A 6,812-nucleotide genomic window follows, 5' to 3' on the forward strand; every position below is an offset into this window, starting at 1 on the left:
CCCCCCCACATCGAAAACATTTTCCATTTTGTCCTGTTCTCCATTTAGACATACGTGCCGGCATGTAATACAAATTAAAAAACGTCTTGTAGCATTGCACCCAAAAATTGGCAGAAAGTAATGATTCCCTTGACATTGAGATAGCATCTTTCAAGAATAAATTATCCACCCCCAAAGCTACAGACCATTTACCATCATGTTTCTCTAAATCATCTTTTCTATGTGATAGCAATATCTGATACAACTCCCCAATTTTTCCTTGTGTTTGAATGGCCATTACAACTATATTTGGAGACAATGTAATTCTTTTCCATAAAATGAAATCACGAATTTGCAAATATTTGAAAAATTGTGACTTAGACAAATTATACAATTGAGACATATCAGCCAAGAATATCAAATAACCATCCGTATCAGCAAAGTCTCCCAGTTGAACAATGCCTCTGACCCGCGACGCCACAGCAACACCATCCCAAAAACAGAAGGTAAAAGTTTTATAGCATTAGTAGGGGAATACCAAGATAATTTCTCCATTTGACATAGCTTGCGTATTTTTTTCCAAACATTGAAGACCGATATTAAGACCTTAAACTTTCTCCTTTTAAAATAACTTCCATCTATTTCTTTAAATAAACATTGTCATGCCTCTGGTCCTAACAACATCTGAAAAATTGAAGGAGCCTCTGCCTCATTACCTATGTCTTCTCCAGTCAGCAGTATCTGCATATTTAACAAAAAACATGTGTAAAAGTACAAAGAAAATCAGGAATTGCTAATCCCCCACGTTCAATTGGAAGAGTAAAAAAATCGCATAGCCCTTCTCGGTTTACCAGGTGCCCACACAAATTTAGAGCAAATAGACTGTAAATGTTCTAGTTGGGATGTGGTAAATTCTAGTGGTACCGCTCTAAACAAATATAATACCTTGGCTAAAACATTCATCTTAATAACGTTGCTTTTAACACTTAATGTGAGGTGAAGTCATGACCATTTATCTAATGAATCCTGAATATTACGTACTAACATAGCCCAATTGGCATCTACTATTTCCTGCATAGTTGATCGAATTTTAATACCCAAGTAAGTCACTTCTTTTTCACTTTGAACATCATCCAAAATAACCGTTTCTGAGACTAACACTTGTGTTTTTGCTGCATTTAATTTGTAACCTGATACTTGACCAAAAATTGTGGCAAGCTGCTTTATCTCTTGAAGTGCCGAGTAGGGATCAGAAGTGACTATTGCAACATCATCTGCATATGCAAATACGGAATATGGGGTATTATGTACCATAAAGGGTTTAATCAGGGCATTATTACCCGATTGTTGAATGAATGGATTGATATATAATGCGAACAATAATGGTGAGCAGGGGCACCCTTGTCGAGTGCCCCTAGTAATGTTTACTGTCTCTGATGATAATCCCATAGCGGCGATTTTAGCGACCGGTGAAGTGTACAAAACCTGGAGGGCAGTGAGAAAACGTTGACCAAAACCCAGATGCCGCATTATTTCCCACAGGTATGCCCACTCCACACGGTCAAACGCCTTTTCTGCGTCCAATAGAATTAAACCCAAATCCGGCTTTTCAACATGGGCGATATCATACAGTGTCACTACCTTATTAATGTGCGAAGTTGTGTCGCAACCTATAATAAACCCATGTTGAGTCCGCGATATCGGAGAACTGATAACTTTAGACATATGAGTGGCCAATATCTTAGAATACATTTTGCTATCACAGTTCAATAATGATATTGGCCGTTATGAGCCCACCAGCTCAGGGTCTTTACCCTTTTTATTGAACACTACTATGGTAGCCTCTGCCCAAGATTTAGGGGCATATCCCTCCTGTGCAGCCCTAAATGTATTTAACATGTCAATTTTAATTAAGTTAAAAAAAGCTTAAAAATCTCTGTTGTCAATCTAGCGGGCCCAGCAGCCTTTCCCATAGCTAAGCCATTGACCACGATTTCTAACTCTTCCATTGAAATAGGCTCATCCAACAATGCCATATCGCTGGAATCTAGATGTGTCATAGCCCCATTAAATACATTAAATGAGATTACTGTCATCTTGTTCTTGTTGGGTATACAAATCTGAATAAAATTGATGCAAAATGGATAAGATCCCTTTAGGTTCCCGACAAACTACCCAGCCTTATCTTTCAAAGCCTAAATCCGCCCCATAGATTCCTTCCTACGTAGCCGCCATGCTAAACAGCGGCCCACGGCTTCCCCATATTCATGCATTTGTTTTTTATTTTCCAAGTATTTACGAGCATTTTCAATGTTCCAGATCCCTTGTATTTTAGCCTTAACCTGTTCTGTGGCTTCTTCTAACTCTCGGACATTAGTTGCCCTTGATCTAGCCCCCTGAATTAAATTACCCCCAGCTTTTTTAAGCATTGCATACAACTCCTGTATCTCTACCTTTTTCGTCCGATTTTGTTGAAAGACAAAGCTTAGCCCTTCACCTCTGAAGCATGCCTTAAATGAGTCCCTTACTGTAGCACAATGAACCGAATCTCTATTATTAGTAAAAAAAACACTCACTAATTCACCTAGACATATGTTCTTTAAATTCTCATTTAGGCAAAGTTTTCGATCAAATGAAAATGAACTCATAGGCAAATGTTGAGTAACAGCAGTTAATGTCAATCTAATCGGAGAATGATCAGATGTAATCCTTGGCAAAATCTGAATTGCAACACCCCCCATTAACGAAGCAAATAGAAAAAAATAATCAAGATGTGCAGTTTTTTGTGAGGATAAGAATAATAGGCAAACCCCGGGTCTGTCAGGTATATATTACTCCATACGTCAGTCAAACCATGATCATTTAAAAGATTATACAGGGCTTTAAACACCCGTGGTTTCCGCCCATGATAGCCCCGTGGTCCTTTCTGCAAATCTGAAATTCTTAGATTGATATTCATGTCCCCACATAGAATCAAGGGTGCCCCCATAGAGCTAATTCGATATTTAACTCTTCAAAAGTGGAAGCATCGTCCAAATTGTATCCGTATATAACACAAACTGTATATTTAGTTCCACCAAAGCTACATTCTGCGATAGCCCATCTACCACCTTTATCCGCTAAACAACGACCCATTGTAACACTATTATCCCTAGCTAGTATTGCCACTCCTCTAATCATAAAGGATTGCTGTGAAGCCACTACCAGTGTATATCCCAGAGTTTCTAAAACTGCCCTTTGTTTCCAAGGTATGTGCGTCTCTTGAAGACAGACCACATCAGGCTGAATATTACATATTTCTGCTGTAACACAATTTCTCTTACTCCAATTGTTTAATCCAGAGACATTCAAAGTACATATCTTTAAACCCTTAGCTACCATAATGATAATCAATTAACATTTTTTTCAATAATGTCTTATAATACAAAAAAGCACTATACATTTCCCAATGTTTCTGAGCATGCCAAAAATTCTCTTTATTTATTTCTCGAATAGCTGTGGAATTTTTACCCTTTTTTCCCCACCCGAGTGACCCACCCCCTTCACCCACTCCTCCCCCAAATGATCCCTCCCCCTCTTTAGCAGACCCCTCATTGTTAAAAAAACGTGTGCGATCTTTATAGACTACTTTCAATTTTGCTGGATTCAACAAATAAGACTGAGATCCTTTGGCCTGAAATCGAGCAATCAATTCACGCAGCTGCCACAGAAGCTCAACTGTAAATTGGCAAAAATCAGGTTGTACAAAAAATTCAATATCACCCCCAGATCTTTTTTATAAGGAGCTGAAAAACCTCTTCATGTGCAAGAAAGCTATTGAGTGAGATGAGAAAAGCCCTAGGTTTTTCATTTAACAACTCGGTACCAGAGGGAGTTCGTCTAATAAAGGGGAAGCGATGAGCCCTTTCAATTTCACGGTTCCAGTCCCATTTAGAGAGTTCCGGAAAGGCCTTTTTAAATAGTTCCACAGTGTAACGTCGAGGATCCTGTCCCTCCTTCCCCTCTGGAATCTGAAGAATGTGTAAATTATTCCTCTGTGCCCGATTTTCGATATCTGCCAGTTTCCAAGCTGTATCATCCCTAACTGCTTTAAAAGAGGCAGTCACAATTTTTTGCTGGGCTAGATCGTCCTCCAAATTAGAAATTCGGGCTTCAGCCTCATTGAATCGAGAGATAAAGTCTGCATGAGACTTCGACATCCTCCAAACTGAATTCTGTAGCTTTCTGCAGATATTTTGCACTCTCTGGCTCTCTTCCCTCGTTTCGGTATAATGAGACATTATAGACTGATAAATTAATGAAAGGGAGATATGTTCTTCTGCAAGTTGGTGTGGTTGTATTTGACCAGCGAAATCTACACTACCCCCCCATCAACCACTGTCAGCTCTAACTTCTTGCGTACTGTGTCCTCAACTTCCCTTCACTTTGCTCTCCCAGCTCTTCCAGCAATAAACTACTATGGTCACTGCCTTTATTAACACTCATTTGTGCCGCATACTGACGCACAAGATCTTGACAAGACGACATTGAATGGTCGGATACAGAATATTAGTCCCCTGACTCAGCATCATGCATCTGTAGCTGACCCTCAGTTGCACTAGGCACCACAGCCTCTGCGTTAACAATAGAGATTATGTCACCATTCCGTTCTCCCATCACATAATCACCACAAGGTCCTGAGGCATTTATATCACTAACATGCATATCTGCGCCATTTTCTCCAGCCTCTAACAAAGTCCCAGTGGCTCCCTGAGTAGGTGTTTCACTCTGTGCCACTGCCTCTGCCTCTGTCGCCTTGCTCACATTCGCACTGTCGAAAAGGTGCTTATCCATTTGGTACGGACCAGTAGACACAGCAGACACAACATTTATCGGTAGAGAGGCTGAAGGGGGGGCTGTTGTTTTTCCCGTTGCTTTTCCTTATTTACCGAGAATATTGCCGGTATTTTCTTTGCCTCTGTTACCTCCTTTCCCTTGGTAGCAGTGCAATCAAAAGCAATATCATTCTCTGCCGCCGCCTCCGCCAATACATTTAAAGCGACACCAGCTCTCACCTCCGAACCGGCAGCACCGGCAGTCCTAGCTCCTGCATTAGCTCCCGTAGTCACCATGATTCCGGTGCCTCCCACGTCCTGAGCAGCGTCTCGCACATTATCTTGTGCGCGAGGTCTGCCACGTTCTCCCTTAGGGGGCATAATTCATGTTTCAAGTGCCCACTGACACCGACAGACTTTTCCGCCGACAAACAAACTTTTCCGCCAACAGACCGAGCAGAAGATTTCCAGTGCATTTAAACTGGCAGCGCTTTCTTCAATGCTTCCTTGGTGCTCAGACGTCTAGTTGGCCAGGTCCGCCCATGCACAAAGCCGTATCAAAGAGGCCGGGTCTGTGGAAACTGCCGGGGTCGCCGATGCTCACCGTACAAACAACCTCACAGAGAAGGTAGGAGTATCAAAGAACTTCTTGAAACAGAAAAATCAATAGAACTATATTTCGCAAATCCAAGGTCACATTACTGAAACATTGTATCAGAAAAAGTTGCAGAGTCGCGAGCTGTCAAGAACGCTCGACCTACACGTCCGCTGCAGCGTGCGCCATCTTGCCTCTGACCACCATCCAAACTGGGGCACTTTGAATGCACCTGTTAAAGGATGTGGAACATCCACTTCACTTATTATCGACCAAAGGAAATAAGTCAGATTGTGGTCGAATCAACAGTCACTGTGTCGCTAGAGAGTCGTGAAAAACAATAAATGCCAATGTTCAGAAAAATTACTCAAACTTAATAGAAATTGAACAAGTAAACGTTCTGCACTGATCTAGGTCATTATAGAATTCAATACAACACCTGCTTTCAGGTTAGCACCGCCACAAGGTAGAAAACCACAATACGTTGAAGATCAAAAAAAGTGTGTCACGTCGATGGATCATCTGTTGATGCAGCTGAAATCGGCCAGAATCTGGAGTGGGAGATGGTCAAAAAGTGCACAGAACGTATTAAAAGGGGAACTCTCTAAGTGTGCACAGATACAGGTTGAGAACAATAATCGACTGCTTCATAACGGAGAAACTAGGCGGATGGACACCTATTGGAATCACACCTGTAATAGTAACCCAAGCGGTCCGAAGTGGAAAATTCAAGCATTTCATAATAACGAGTAGTGAATGGAAAGAGTACAAAAGGAACCAGTATCTGCAATTGCAAAAATTAAACAAATTAATGAAAATTAAAATGACAGAATCAAAAAAGTCAATTTATCGTTATGTACACCATGGAGGAAAAAAACAGCAAGGCCCTATAATCGCCAAGGAGCGTGTAACAGTCCTCAGAGTAAAGGGGACATTATGTTAGGATAGTGAATGCGTAAGATAATGCCCCATAAATATACTCCTTCATGCTGCTCCAGGAGGGGTTAAACTAGAGGTAGATATATAGACACGTCTCATACCTGTAGCTGGCTCATCAGGTGAATCCCACACGGCAGCTGTCAATCATTACTATCACATGTATTGCATCGCGGCAAAATAAGTTGAGGTATCGGTAGATGAAATAATCCTGTCACACATTGAAAAAGCAACAATTAAGGTCAATAAGTCAAGATACTCTTAATTATGATAAGTAAAAATACAATTGATTTAAAAAAGGAGGCTAATTCGGCTAAAGAACCATTTAGCAACAAGCTAAAACGTCATGTAAAGACTACATTTCCCACAATCCACCAATAGCAAGAATAGTGGATTCATCAATCAATCCAATTATAGCCAGTGTCCCGCATTACCGAACCACCAATCAAAACCAAGAGACCCAGCGTGGTTTCGGTCTGCAAGGTGTT

The 6,812-nt window shown here is 41.0% G+C and overlaps 1 pseudogene; it reads right to left on the reverse strand.

Annotated features, from left to right (window-relative positions):
* LOC144790752 (uncharacterized) overlaps positions 1 to 4,178 on the reverse strand; it is a 107,000-nt pseudogene extending 102,822 nt beyond the window's left edge.
* Positions 4,179 to 6,812: the final 2,634 nt, after the last annotated feature.

Source organism: Lissotriton helveticus, chromosome 11 (genome assembly GCF_964261635.1).
Source record: "Lissotriton helveticus chromosome 11, aLisHel1.1, whole genome shotgun sequence".
In the NCBI taxonomy this organism is placed as follows: Eukaryota; Metazoa; Chordata; class Amphibia; order Caudata; family Salamandridae; genus Lissotriton; species Lissotriton helveticus.